A 16818-nucleotide genomic window follows, 5' to 3' on the forward strand; every position below is an offset into this window, starting at 1 on the left:
CAAAATACAATGAAGTATTCCTATCTCAACACAACAGTTTTACTGTGTACACATTCATGGAAGCAAATTATTTAAAAACCCACACAAAAATTTTCTAAGTATTATAGAGTGAATAGTGTTTAGATCTACCTAGTGCAATATCTCAGTGATAATTCTGCATAACATTCACATTGGCATTTCTTTTTATTATTTTCACTATAATTTGAAAGAAAAGACAACCATAACCTCTAAGCCCAACAATGATGTCCTGAAATTTTACTGAATAATTAATGGTTCCCTGATACGATACTAAAGTCACTGTAGGAAATATATGTAAAGGAATGCTATGCAGATACAAATCTGATGTCATCATAATACATTCTTACTTCCAGACTAGTTTGAATTCTGTTTTTATACTTGCCTGTTCATTTTATTAATTTGTGAGTGTATGGGTGTGTGTTTGTGTACACACACGTATGTGTATGTGTACTTACAGGAGTGAGCACATGTGTGATATAAGCAGAACTGTGTGTGCTGATTTATGCTCTGTGTGCACAGAGGCAAAGGGAAGACTATGAGTATCTTCTTTTATCACTATTTAGCAAGGTTCTCTCACAGACCTGGAATTAAACTGACTGGCCCAAAAGTCACAGTGATACTACCATCTGCTTTTCTTGGTGTTGACATTACAGAAATTCCCACTATGATGTCTAGCAGTTCCCTTGTGCACAGGGGATTGGAACTAAGTTCTCATGCTGATGTAGAAGCTCTCCTGTTCCTACAGCCACCCCTTCAGTCTTTTGCCTATTCATTTTAAATTACACATCACAGCTATTTTTGTTCTCATATTAACACTTAATTAATACATCTTCATTGTTAGAAATTAGTTTTGTTTTCTATTTCTTCCACTATATTTACCTGCAAAAACTGTGCTCTTCTGTCTCGTTCTTACATAGACAGAACTTAATGCTCATTGTTTTCCCTATGGTGTAGAGTCATCCAGCTTATATTAAATGAAAATAAATGTGCTTCATAAAAGTTGAGTTGAATTCATACAATAGGATTGGCTTATAGCCCTAGGTTAATAGGTTAGAGTCCTAGAATCATAAGTAAATATATTGTAATAGTCACTTGAAGGGAAATAGTAACACATTTAGGAGAAAATATGTTATGTGGCATCAGAGAGTTTTCTATTTATTGCTTGTTAGTTGGGCTTTTTCAGTTTCTGTAGACCTAGGTTGACGGCTCAACAAAACTGCTCAACTGCTTATTCATATGATAAGACCAATAGAAAAATTATGACTATAAAATGCATAATGGTTATGGCTTCTTTGCTGTGTTAAGAAATTAGTGCTAATAGCTTACAAAAATATTGCCTTCTTATTGACAGAGGTGAATTAGCATTATTAAGAGTTAACATTTCTAAATGACATCATAAAACTGCTTTTCACTAGAGGAACTCACGTTTGCTGCAGAAATAGAGTATGGAAGATATTGCTAGAGGCAGCGCTAACTTAAGCACCTCACCATGACATGTAAACCACTTCTTCCATCAAGTGATTGCATGAGTGTCACTGTGCACTAGAGAAAATACTGTTCCTTCTCATTGCGAGACAGTCATAATTTCACAAAACAGCACCATTACAGTAAGAAGGGAAAATATTAAAGTAAAACTAAGATGCCAATGTTTGTGTCACCTGACCTCATTCTAACTAAAATATATTTAATGATGTGTTACAATAAAATAAACAAAAAGGTACACCCTACATCAAATTTACAAGTAAGGAAAAAGGGGAGTACTTAAAGACCATATAGTGCATTTATCATTTGTGTGTGTGCAAGCATGTGTATGTATGTATTTATGCATGTATGTTTGTGTGTATGTGTGTATGTATATTTGTATGTGATTGCCAGCATATATGCACCAGAGTGTGCTTCTCACAGTGTGCTCGTGGGGCTCAGAGACGGCTTCAAATATTGTAATTCCATTCTCTCCTTCCACCATGTGGGCCATAGGGATTAAACATGCAGTTTTAGGCTTGAACGACAATTTTTTTTTCCTTCCTGCAGATTCATGAGGCCAGCCTGAGGTAGCAGTTTTTAGAGTATTTAATGTGAATTAACTTTTTAATCCCCCGTACACACTGCCTCAATGCAATCATCAACCACATATTATAGATTAATGGCTGGGGCACAGAGTGTCTAGTTACATTTCTTAAGATTAAGCAACCTAATGAAACTGCAGGAAGTACTTCTTATTTCAGAAGCTTATTATGTGATAAAAATTTTAAAATTATAGCTTAGTAAATATTTCTGTATAAATCAAAATAGGAACTAATTGAAATAATCTAGTACAGGCAACTATCATAGAAATTTTACTGAGTTGCTAAGAAAGAATATTAAGCTTCCATAAGATATGCTTATTAAGGTATTATCAGGTTATTGATGCATATGAAATACATTCAAATATCAATAAACATATTTTTTCCTTTTATTAAATATAGATTATTTTCTCATACAATGTAATGTTAATACAGACAGTTTCCCTTCCATCTACTAAGCCCAGTTCCTTCCCACACCCTCTTCCATCTGGAGTCACTCTCTTTCTGGCTCTCATTAGAAAAGAAGAGGCTTCTAGGTGATAACAAGAGAACATGACAAAATAAAATATAAATAAAAAACCATCATATTGAATTTGGATAAGATTAGCCAACAGAAAACTAAAAGATCCCCAAGAGAAGGTATAAGAATCAAAGACCCACTCATCCACACGTGTATTCAGGAGTCCCATTAAAGTACTCACCTGAAAGCTACAGTATAAATGCAGAGGACCTGGTGCAGACCCGTGTAAGCCCAGTGCTTGCTGCTTCAGTCTCTGTGAGTTCATAAGAGCTTTTCTTAGTTGATTCAGAGGGCCTTGTTCTGGTATTCTCCATTTCAGTGTCCTCTGTCTCCCCGACTCCTTCTGCCTCCTCTTCCCTGGGGTACACAAATTTCTGAGAGGAGGGATTTGATGGAGACATCCCAAATTAATATATTTCTTAATTCGAGTTGAGAGAAGCTATTACAGACCAATTGTATATTATTTATTATGTATTAGGCCTGAGACATTAACTCTTTTAAGCTAAATAGATAACAATATAATTTGTGTTTTTCATTATTTTGATATTTTTTCATATCTTAACATTCAAATAAAATTGCCTCAAAGTTAGAAATTTTACATGCCTGCATTTGGGATAAGTAAAAAAGAACAAAAAATAACTTTGACTCTGTTATCACCTAGGATTTGGACAATTTCTCCTTATGACCTGGGATATATATATATATGTGTGTGTGTGTGTGTGTGTGTGTGTGTGTGTGTGTGTGTGTGTGTGTGTATGTGTGTGTGTGTATAAAACAATAAAACAACAAATAAATAAATAAATAAATAAATAAATAAATAAATAAATAAATACATAAATCGGGGAAACTGTAACGCATTCATTTGCCAGATTAAAATACATACAATTTTTAAACATTCCCAATGTTCTATTTTTTATCTTCCATTTAAAATCACATATTTTTCTCTTACACATACTTTATTTATGTGAATACACACTTTAAAAAGAATATTAAATTCATTTTGCTTATTTAATTGACACATGAACATTTTGCAATTCAATTTATAAGAAGACATTGTGAAGATTTCTTCTTTCATGTCAATTGCTTCTCTCTATCATTAGAATTTTTTCTCAGTTGAGGTCTCTTTGTCTATGAAATGTAATTGTGATTTGTGACAAAGAAGTGACGAATATGGAGTTAAGTAGACATAATTGCCCTGTGCCTCACATTGGGAGAAGGGGCATCATTTGTGAAACTTATCAACACTATAAAATTTCTGAGGATAGGTATTTGCATTATCTTTTTGTCATTGTCTCTGTGAAAGAATATCTGAGAATATTCACCTTGTGGAGGTAAGGTATCCTTTTGCAAACAGTTTAAAAGAAATTTCGGTTTCTCAAGGTGTCACACATACATCTAAAGGAACTTGAGTCAGCAGGTCAGCACTGGGCCTACAGTGACCAACCAAGAAACGGGAAGCAGGCCAGACCCTGAGAGAAGATAGTTTACACACGAGCCTGGCCCAGGTGTTCTGCTTCTTCCAACAAGTCCTCACTTCCTAAAACTTCCATAGCCTCCAAATAAGCCTACCAAAAGAAGGCAAGCATTGAGAACATGAGCCCTCTATGGACAGGTAAGTCTCAAACTATCTCAAGTCAGAGACGATAAAACAGTGTTGTTGACCACAAAATTACAATAATTTTTGTTTTGAAATAACAAGAAAGGAGAGTAAATACAACTAAAGAATGTTTTCTCTATTTGACATTTTAAATCAATTATGTCCAAATTGTACTGTTTCCATAAGAGATCCTCTGAGGTTCTGAATTGAGGATAAGCTGACTTTTGTAGGAAGATGGAACAGATAAGTTATTATTATTCCATGAAAGCTTTCAGGACCAGCAGTGAAAATAGGTCTTTCAGGGTGTAAGATACAAAAGTGTAACCGCCCCCTCATCGTAGTTATTTGGAATAATTTCATTTTATATCACAGAGTGCATTTAAAGCTATTATTAGTTTTAAAAATTTTTAGAGAAAATATTTTTTTTCATAAACTATCTTATGATCAGTTTCACCTTGCCAACCTCTTCTCACATCCTCTGATTGCTCCCAGCCATTTAACACCACATTGTCATATTTTTATCTTTCTTGTCACAGTCATCAATAATGTTCTGATACAAGGAATTTTTATCTTGAATATTCATTTTATAACACTGCTCATTTTCTACAATGATAATTAATATAGCAAAAAACAATGACTTCACATTAAAATTTCAAGATGATTAAAAATTAAAATAAATGAATAAAACCTGAGCAAGAGCTGATATATTTCTGCTGCATAAATTGCTTTTATATCCCAAACTCCTTTTTAGTTTCAATCATAGAAAATCATTGAAGAATATCTTTCTTATCTATAATTGACAAGCTACAGTTGACACCCAAGCATGAAGTAGCATAGTATTGTCTTGATCTTCATTATTTAGAGAAAAAATGAGCCAGAATTCATTGTAGAAATTAATAATTCCATGCTAAAGATAGAGGGGAAAATCAAAGCTATACACCAAAATATTATCAGGACCTAAAATAAAAACAGTACTCCTACAAATCTTAAAATACATTGAGAGACAACATAAACAATGTCAGCTTTGGATGGTTTCCAAAATAATAAAATAGGCATACAGAAGTCCATAACATTGAAAATCAATGACATAAATTATGAAAACAGAGTTAAGGACTTTTTAAAATTTTAATTAATTTCTTTTACATCCCAACTGCAGTTTCCTCACCCTCCTCTCCACCCAATTCCCCTGTCTTCCATGCCCCTCAACCCACTCATCTTCTATTTCTATTCAGAAAGTAGCAGGCCTCCTATAGGTATCAGCAAAGCATGGCATATCAAGTAGCAGTATGACTAATCATCTCTCCTTATATTTTGACTGGACAAGGCACTCTAGTATGAGGAATCGCTTCCCAAGAGCCAGAGAAAGCATTAGGGATAGCCTCTGTTCCCACTGAGAGGAGCCCAACTCTTGAAGAAGAGCTCCAGTTAAAATATGGAAAGACTAAAACAGTGGTTCTCAATCTATAGGTCATGACCTCACTGAGGTCAAATGACCTTTTCATAGGGGTCACCTAAAACCATTAGAAAGCACAGACACTTACAGTTCCTAACAGATACTACAATTCTTAAAAATCACAAAATTACATTTATGAAGTAGCATCAAAAATAATTTTATGATGTCCAGTTTTTTGAATTCTTTATATATTTTGGAGATCAGCCCTCTGTCAGATACGGGGTTAGTAAAGATCTTTTCCCATTCTGTAGGCTATCATTTTGTCTTATTTACCATGTCCTTTGCCTTACAGAAGCTTATCAGTATCAGGAGGTCCCATTTATTCATTTTTGTTCTCAGGGTTTGTGCTACTGGTGTTATACATAGAAAGTGGTCTCCTGTGCCAGTGCATTTAAAGCTACTTCCTACTTTCTCTTTTATCAAGTTCAGTGCAACTGAATTTATGTTGAGGTCTTTGATCAACTTGGACTTAAATTATATGCATGGCAATAGATATGGATCTATTTGCAGTCTTCTACATGTTAACATCCGGTTATGCCAGCACCATTTGTTGAAGATGCTTTCTTTTTTCAATTGTACAGTTTTGGCTTCTTTGTCAAAAATCGAGTGTTCATAGGTGTGTGGATTAATGTCAGGGTCTTTTATTCAATTCCATTGGTCCACATGTTGGGTTGGTTTTTATGTCAATACCAAACTGTTCTTATTTCTGTAGTTCTATAGTAGACTTTGAGGTCATGGATAGTGATGCCTCCAGAAGTTACTTTTTTGTACAGGATTGTTTTAGCTATCATGGATTTTTTTTTCATATGAAGTTGAGTATTGTTCTTTCGACATCTGTGAAGAATTTTGATGGGGATTATATTGAATCTGTAGATTGCTTTTGGTAAGGTTGCCATTTTCACTCTGTTAATCCTACCTATCCATTAGCATGAGAGATCTATCCATTTTTTTATATCTTCTTCAATTTCTTTCTTCAGAGACTTAAAGTTCTTATCATACACATTTTTCACTTGCTTAGAGTTACCCCAGCATATTTTTTATTATTTGTGGCTATTGTAAGGGGTGATGTTTCTCTGATTTCTTCTTTCTCATCCCATTTATCATTTGTAAATAGGAGAGCTATTGATTTTTTTTTTGAGTTAATCTTGTATCCTGTCATATCGCTGAAGGTGTTTATCAGCTATAGGAGTTCCCTGGTACAATTTTTGGGGTCACTAATGTATATTATCATATCTTCTGCAAATAGTAGAAGTTTGACTTCTTTCTTTCCAATTCGTATCCCCTTGATCTCCTTTTGTTGTCTTATTGCTCTAGATAGAACTTTGAGTACTATATTGATTAGATACGGGGAGAGTGGTCAACTTTGTCTTGTTCCTGATTTTAGTGGAATGGCTTTGAGTTTCTCTCCATTTAATTAGATGTTGGCTGTCAGTTTTCTGTAAATTGCCTTTGTTATGTTTAGATATGTTCCTTGCATTCTTGATCTCTCCAAGACCTTTATCATGAAGGGGTGTTGGATTTTGTCAAAGGCTTTTTCAGCATCTAATGAGATTATCATGTGGTTTTTTCCTTTCAGTTTGTTTTTATGGTGTATCACATTGACAGATTTTCATATGCTGAACCATACATGAATCTCTGGGATGAAGCCTACTTGGTCATGATGCATAATTTTCTGATGTGTTCTTGAATTCGGTTTGCCAGCATTTTATTGAGTATATTTGCATCAATGTTTATGAGGGAGACTGGTCTGTAATTTTTACAGAATTAAACAGAGAATTCTCAACAGAAGAATCTGAAATGACCAAAAGACATTTAACGAATTGTTCAACATCCTTAGTCATCAGGGAAACATAAATCAAAATGACTCTGGCATACTGTCTTACACCTTCCAGAATGGCTAAGATCATAAACACAGATGACAGTTCATGTTGGAGAAAATATGGAGCAAGTAGAACACTCCTCCACTGTTTGTGTGAGTTCCAACTTGTACAGCCACTTTGGAAATCAGTATGGAAGTTTCTCAGAATATTGGGTATCAACCTACTCAGGTCCTGGAAGTATCACTTTTGGGCACATACACAAGGAATACTTAATTATAGCACAAAGACACTTGCTCAGCTATGTTTATGGAAGCATTATGTGTAATAGCCAGAACCTGGAAATAATCTAGATGCCCCTCATCCAAAGAGTAGATAAAGAAAATGTGGTACATATACACAATGGAGTATTACTCAGTGGTGAAAAACAAGGACATCATGAAATTTGCAGGCAAATGGATTGAAATAGAAAATATCACCCTGAGAGAGGTAACCTAGACTCAGAAGGACAAACATGATATGTACTCACTCATAAGTGCATACTAGATGCAAAGCAAAGGATAACCAGACTACAACCCACAGCTCCAGAGAAGCTAGCTAACAAAGAGGACCCAAAGAGGGATGAAGAGATCAACCTGGGAAGGGGAAATAGTTGAGATATCCATGAGTAAACTGGAGATGATGGGGGTCAATGTAGGGTAGGTGATGGGTGATGAGAACATGAGAGAATGGGATGGTTGAGCTGGAACAGGGATGGAGTGGGAGAGCAGTGAAAGAAACATCTTGATAGAGGGAGACATCATGGGACAAAGAGAAACCAGGGGCTAGGGAAGTTCCCAGGAATCCCCAAGGATGACGCCAGCTTAGACTCCTAACAATAGTGGGGAGAGTGCCTGACCTGGCCTACCCCCAGTAATCAGATCTGTGAATACTCTGTCATCATAGAGCCTTTCTCCAGTAACTGATGGAAGCAGATGCAGGGATCCACAGCCAAACACCAGGCTGAGCTCCAGGAGTCCATTCAAAGAGAGAGAAGAGGGATTCTATGAGCAAGAAGCATGAAGATCATGATGGGGAAACCTACAGAGACAACCAAACCAAGTTAGTGGGAACTCATGAACTTTACACCAACAGTTGTTGAGCCTCCATGGGACCGGACTGGGCCCTCTGCATAAGCAAGGCAATTGTGTAGCTTGATCTGCTGAAGGACGCCCTGGCAGTAGTGTCAGGATCCATCTCTGGTACTTGAGCTGGCTCTTTGGATCCCATTACCTATGGTGTGACACCTTGCACAGTCTTGATGCAGGGTGTGGGGCTTGGACCTGCCTCAGCTGAATGTATCAGGCTCTGCTGACTCCCTATAGGAGGCCTTATATTGTATGAGGAGGGAATAAGGGTGGGTTCGGGGGGAGGGAGGAGGGAGACGGGAATCTGTGGTTGGTATGTAAAATGAATAAAAAAATTCTTAATAAAAAATTCAACAATAAAATAAACAGATGTCTTTTTTAATAATAATAATAATAATAATAATAATAATAATAATAATAATATGGTTGTAGTCACAACAACTAGGTGAGTTGTGGTAAAGGGTCACATCATTAGGAAGGTTGAGAATCACTGTAAGGATAGAAAAATCATCCTAATAACATTCTGCTGGTAAATGAACATAGTATTAAAACAACCCTTAATCACTTGCCATTATTTTAACAGATCAATATGTCTCTCTACTCTCTTTAGAGAAGCATCTTTTTGCAGTGTTTGGTGATTAGCTAAGAGACCCACTACTCATCAAAGTGAAGAGAATGAAGAACTGTGAAATGCTCAGCCCTAAATAAAACATATATACTAAACACCTTTCTCTAAGATTCAGGAATCTTTAAGGAAGGGAGGGCCTGGAAAGAATGTAAGAGCTAGAAGCAGTGAATGACTACAAGTAAAAATGTATCACTTTCCCCATCACTTTGCTCTCTCAAACTTCCTGCATGCATTGCCCTGTGATCTCACTCAAATTTGTTTTGAGAAAATGCAGAAGATCTGTATGAGTCAAGGCAGACCAACCCCAAGTATGCAGAGGGGAGTTGAGCACAAAGCTCCACCCCTACTCAAGAAGATATAAACAATAGCGTGTATTTTTGATAATGTGTAAGTACTTTTAAAGATTGATTAAAAAAAACTGCTGTGAAAAGTGATGAAGAAGACACTCAATATCACCTCTGGACTACAAACATACACACACACACATGCATAAACACAGCACACATGCATACATGTACAAAATATTAAGTATCTGATTATATATACATAATTAATGATTTATTTAGCATTGCATATCAAATATATCTAAAGCTCTCATACATTTCATAAAGTACAGTGTCCATTTGATTTTGTAACTGTAAATAATATTTAAAATAAGCTTTAAGAAGACTATAGTAATAAACACAAAATTGTAAGTATCAGTCTTGCTTGAGAAAAATAAAGACACAAGGAATGCAGAGTGATGAATTCTTATTTTTCTTAGATATACACAAATTTTATTTTAAAGAATATGAGTATTTATTTGTTTTACAGCTAAGAATATTGTTCATTCAACTTGAATAGCACAAATGACTTTTGTATAATGTATGGAAACATTCATGTTCATGTGAAAGCAACTACATAGTATCATTTATGCTCATGTTGCTACCACATTCAATCCATTTACAAATAATATACAATTATGCAGAAATTCTAGAAATTATCTTAAAAAATGTGAGTGTAAACTTTCCCTAAGATTCAACTTTAATCAACTAGGATTTACTGAAATTACAGTGAATAAAAGGGCAAACTATAGCACAGTTTAATTAAATTTATTTTTAATTGCTATTTAAAATGAACATGGTTATTCTCACTTTTTGGACTATATGAAGTAAAACCTCAGCCTTCACACACAGATCCTATAATCCTATAAAAGTGTATACAATACTGTTTTTCTAGACAAAGGTAGAATGTGGTACTTGAATTTGTGTAAGAAAAAAATTTTAATCAATTAGCAACCTACTGAAAATCTCCCTAAATTATTCCATATACCAATATGTGAAATTGTATTTTGTCTTCCTTCTTAATACACACACACACACACACACACACACACACACACACACACACAATTAATTTTCAAATGAAATGCCCTCCTAAAAGCATTTCAGATGATTTTTTTTCAAAGTTAAAAGGAATAAACACTTAAAAAAGCTTTTGCTTGAGATTCTGGTGATTGGTTTCACATGTTTAGTTGGTGAGATTTTTCTTTCAAATCTGAGTATGTAGATGACAGATAACAATGTATTTAATAGTAATCTTAATGATTACTAATTATGCTTGTTTGTTTTTAACCACACCACTATTAGTGATTATCCTTCTTCAAGAATATTTCATGACAGTGCCCACCAGTTGGCCACCAGATGAGAGACTTGCCTGCAGCTTGCACTACCACTGCTGCTACCCACTGAATTCTGTGCCCCCGAGACCCACTCCACCACCCAAACTACTCATCTCATCATTCTTCACATGGCCAGCCATTCCCCACAAATCCAGCAGACTCAAGAGTCAGAGGTACAGCCTATACCAGTTAGAAGAATAGGAGAATACACTAGATCTAGGCACCCAAACCCCACACACCTCAGCTGAGACAACCCTACTAGATCTGAAAACCTGCCACTCACCAAAAATCCTTGGCCATTCAGGCCAGATGAGAATAAAGAAAACAGATAAAAAAGAAATAAAACACACATTCCAAAAATGACAACACAAGAATCAAGACCCAAGTCTATAATCATCTCAAACTCAAATGCATAAATGACACGTAAGAACATATTCAACAACAGAAAGGGCAATATTATCCTACAAGAGCAAGACCTGAGCTTTCCAGTGCAGTTGAAGCACAAGGAAACTTAAAATTAACTTTATGAAGATAATAAAGACCCTTAAAAAGGAAATGAATAACTCCCTTAAAGAAATAAAGAAAAAGACAAACAAAAATTGGAAGAAATCAATAAATTCCTTAAAGAAAGCAAAGAAAAAAAAAACATCAAACAGGTGATGGGTGATGTCTTTCTGTATGCTGTGAATATGTGTTACTCTGATTAGTTGATAAGTAAAGCTGTTTGGCCAATGGTGAGGCAGAATAAGGTTAGGTGGGACATTCCAACTAGAGAGAGAGGAAAGAAAAAGGCAGAGATGAGGAGATCCTGCTGGTCACCCCCAGGAGAAGCAAGATGTAAAATACCCATAAGTCACAAGTCAAGACCAAAAAAATATAGTCCTTTCATGACATAATTATCAAAACACTTATACAGAATAAAGAAAGAATATTAAGAGCTACAAGAGCTACAAAGGAAAAAAGCCAAGTAACATATAAAGGCAGACCCATCAAAATAACACCTTACTTTTCAAGGGAAACTCTAAAAACCAGAAGGTCCTGGACAGACATTTTGCAGACACAGAAAGGCCATGGATGTCAGCACAGACTACTATACCCAGCAAAACTTTCAATTCCTATAGAAGAACAAAACAACATATTTCATGACAAAACTAGATTTAAACAATACCTATCCGCAAATACAACCCTACAGAAAGCACTAGAAGGAAAATCCAACCCAAGAAAGTTAGCTGCACCCATGCAAACACAGGCAATAGATAATCCTACACCAGTAAAAAACAAAGAAGGGAAACACACACACACACACACACACACACACACACACACACACACACACACACGCATACAACCACCACCTCACTAAAACTTAAACATAACAGGAATAAACAATCACTGGTCATTAATATATCAATATCAATGGACTCTATTCATCAATAAAAAAACCACAAGCTAACAGAAGGGATATGGAAATAGGATCAATCCATCTGCTGCATAATATAAACACATCTCAACTTCAAAGACAGATATTACCTCAGAGTAAAGATAATTTGGAAAATATTTTCCAATCAAATGGATCTAAGAAGCAAGCAAGCACAGCTATTCTAATATCTAAAAAAGTAGACATTAAACTAAAATTAATCAAAAGATGGAGAAAGACATTCCATATTCATCAAAGGAAAAATCCATCAAGTTGAAGCCTCAATTCTGAATTCTATTTCCCAAATACAAGGGCACCCACATTTATAAAAAGAAACTTTACTAGAGCTAAATCGCACATCAATCCCCACATATTAATAGTGGAAGATTTAAACACACCCCTCTCACCAATGGACAGGTCTGCCAGACAGAGAAATGAGGGAACAGAGAAATAAGAGAACTAACAGATATTATGAGACAAATCGACCTAGAAGGTATCTACAGACCATTTTGCCCAAATACCAAAGAATATATCTTCTTCTCAGCACCTCATGGAACCTTCTCTAAAATTGACAAAATACTCAGGAAACAAAGCAACTCTCAACAGATACAAACAAATTGGAACAACCTTCTGAATCTTATTGGTTCTCCATGCGTTAAAGTTTAGAGTTCAACAACATCAACTAGATAAAGTCTACAAACTCATGGAAACTAAACAATTCCCAACTGAATTACCAGGGGTCAAGGAAGAAAGAAAGAAAGAAAGAAAGAAAGAAAGAAAGAAAGAAAGAAAGAAAGAAAGAAAGAAAGAAAGAAAGAAAGAAAGAAAGAAAGAAAGAAAGAAAGAAAGAAAGAAATTGAAGACCTACAATTCAATGAAAATGAATTCAAAAGCAGTGCTAAGTGGCAGGGTCATAGCACTAAGTACTTACAAAGAGAATTTAGAGAAATCTCACACTAGCAACTTAATAGCACACTTGAAAGCTCTAGAACAGAAAGAAGCATATTCAAGATGAGTAGATGGCAGTAATTAATCAAACTGAGGGTTGAAATCAATAAAATAAAAACAAAGAGAACAACAACAAAAAAAAAGAATCAACAAAACAAAGATGTTCTTTGAGAAAATCAACACGATTGTATGAGCCATGGAGGTCATGGTCATCACAAGGGAACCTGCAGAAACTGGTAACCTGGGCTCATAGGAGGTCACAGACTCTGGACAAACAGCTAGGGAGCCTGCATGGTATCAACCTGTGTCCGCTACATATGTGTGACTGTTCTGTAGCTTGGTCTATTTGTGTGACTCCTATCAATGGGATCAGGGCCTATCTTGTCCCTAAAACTTGAGATGGTTTTTGGGAACCTATTCCCCATATTGGGGGATACCTCCCCCAGCCATAAAACAAAGGGAGGAGCTTAGTCCTGTGCCAACTTGATATGCCATGCTCTGCTGACACCTATGGAGTGCCTGCCCCTTTTGGAAGAGAAACAGAGGAATGGTATAGAGGAGGGACAAGAAACTGCAGTTGGGATATAAAATAAATGAAAAAAATTAATAAATAAAATTGTGAAAAAAAGAAAATTTCACATTTTTGAGTTAATATATTTACTTGTGAAAATATAGTTTTAAAATAATTAATATCTTTTCATACACACATGTAAGTGTAGTCTTTACCCCTCATCAAAGAAACTTCTCTTTGCAACAAATGGAAACCACTACACAAAACCAGAGCCAATCAAAATGCAGAGTTGTAGACGCCTGTTGCAATGGATATGTATACAAAACACTCCTGAACTTAAAGCTGCAGAAAAAAATTACATAAGAAAGAGTGAAAAGGCCAGAGCATGAGGAAGTTTACTTTGAGATTGTATTTCCCAGTAACATCTGAAGTTATACCTCTAAAGTCTCACTAATGTGACTACTAAAACTGGAGCTAAAAAAAATGGTACCAACAAACATGCCAACTAATGGGGATAAAGCCAAGCTCATGAGGGCCCAAAGACCTATATATACTGAAACTACAGGCACCTGAGTAAAGCTGAGAAAGGGAGAAGTAATCCTCCTTAGCCAAGAGCACACAAATTGTTTGTCTAGTGCCAAACCCTCAGCCCTGAAAACATGCAGAGAAGCAACATTAGATGGACTCAATAGGTTATATTTAAGAATATATATGTATATGCAAATACATATGTGTCTGTGATAATATCTAATGAAAATGAGGTCAAGAATTTGAAAGACAGTGGTGAGAGGTGCTGGGGTATGTTTGGGGTGAGGAAAATATTGTAATTCAATAACCAATAATGAATATGGTTATGCAAATGGCAATCAAACATTTATTTTTAAAATATCAAGACAATCTCACTGGTTATTCTGTAAATAATCATTCAGATCTTCAAAGAACTTCCATTTTTTGATATTAGAATAAAAATTGGATTAATCTAAGTATAAGGACATCATGCATAATAAAATAAACATTATAATCTCCCCAAATAGTGTTGTTTTTCCTGTTCAAATACACTATTAAGTCACAGTTAATCTGTTCCATCAGGTCTAATAAAATATTCAAACTGGTAGTGTGGTCTGATTTATTATGTTTCATCAGGAATAAATCAGTTCTGCCTGCCAAGTAAGAGTGGCCAATTCATTTAAACAATTAATTCCACTGAAGTTAAAAGACAGATTAATCCTAAAAGAACTCAGAAATGGTGTTTTAATCACTATACTGAAATAGTTGCAATAATAAATGTCTATGCTCAGATATTCAACTTGTAAAAAGTTAGCCACTTATTTTTCTACCAGCTTCATCAAAGTTTAGAAGCACTGGCTACTCAACTAAGAGATTGCCATTGAGTTTGGAAAAAACATCTTGAAAGACTATAAGTTCTGTCATTGATGCATGAGGATAGAAACTTTCTGGTGGCATTTAGTCAAATTACCTTTATGACTATCATATAGAAAGAAATGAGCATCTGGTTATTGTACAATAACGTTGCACTGTTAATTTCCTAAAGAAAGGTTGAAAGTCTTTAAACACACCACATAGACATTTAACCATTTTATATTCATGCTTAGAAGCTGCATTGTGTGAAAACATATCAAATAATATACAGTATGTCCAAAACGTAAGCAGAGAAAGTTTATATCCAGAAAATCTAGAAAGCGTTCAAATGAATATGTAAATATACTGGGATTAAAATGGTCAAGGATGATTATGCCAATTATTCTAGTGTTTGTGTTTCTTACTACCATTAGTTTTTAGAATTTATAATGCTGTATACATCAATTAAAATAATTGTAGGTATGTATTTTGTTTTCTGTAAATGATTCGAGAGTTTGAGTGTCTTTTAAGAAAATTATCTTCTAGTATTGGTAACATTTAAATTGACAAAATAATGAAAGTTATGGAATTATGTATATTAGAATTTTCATTAAAATGTTTTATAAATTTGTGCTTGTCCCTTTTATAAATTTAAAATTTAATATATACTAGGTTACAAATACAAAATGTGTACAGTCTGAGATTTTATACAACTGTATCTTATACTTTTCCTATCATAATTTTTCATACACTGCTTAAAATACATTAAACTAATTGACCAGAGACAATAATTTTATGAGTCAGACCTTCAGACATCACGAATCTTAGACTTAGCATCTTTTTATTTGTTTTCCAAACTCCAGTGGCTGAGAGTGTCAGCACAGGGGGTAGGTTAGCTTATGAGAAGAGAATGCAGGCTGACTCACATGGGTATTAAATACTATTTCTCACTTCTTCAACTGAAGGTAGACATTTGCAGTTTTTTTATTTTATTTTATTTTATTTTATTTTTATTTTATTTTACAATACCATTCAGTTCTACATATAAGCCACGGATTCTCTTATTCTCCCACCTCTTGCCTCCCTCCCCTTCCCCACAGCCCACACCCCATTCCCAACTCCACCGGGGCAAAGCCTCCCCCGAAGACTGAGATCAACCTGGTAGATCAGTCCAGGCAGGTCCAGTCCCCTCCTCCCAGATTGAGCCAAGCATCCCTGCATAAGCCCCAGGTTTGAAACAGCTAACTCATGCAATGAGCCCAGGATCTGGTACCACTGCCTGGATGCCTCCCAAACAGATCAAGCCAATCAACTGTCTCACCTATTCAGAGGGCCTGATCCAGTTGGGGGCCCCTTAGATTTTGGTTCATAGTTCATGTGTTTCCATTTGTCTGGCTATTTGTCCCTGTGCTTTATCCTACATTGGTTTCAACAATTCTTGCTCATATAAACCCTCCTCTTTCTCGCAAATTAGACTTCCGGAACTCCACCGGGGCCTAGACATGGATCTCTGCATCCAGATTCCTCAGTCCTTGGATGGGGTTTCTGGCACAACTGTTAGGGTGTTTGGCCATCCCATCACCAGAGTAGGTCAGTCCCGGCTGTCTCTCAACCATTGCCAGCAGTCTATTGTGGGGGTATCTTTGTGGATTTCTGTGGGCCTCTTTAGCACTTTGTTTCTTCCTTTTCTCATGTGGTCT

The sequence above is a fragment of the Peromyscus leucopus genome, chromosome 9 (assembly GCF_004664715.2).
Source record: "Peromyscus leucopus breed LL Stock chromosome 9, UCI_PerLeu_2.1, whole genome shotgun sequence".
In the NCBI taxonomy this organism is placed as follows: domain Eukaryota; kingdom Metazoa; phylum Chordata; class Mammalia; order Rodentia; family Cricetidae; genus Peromyscus; species Peromyscus leucopus.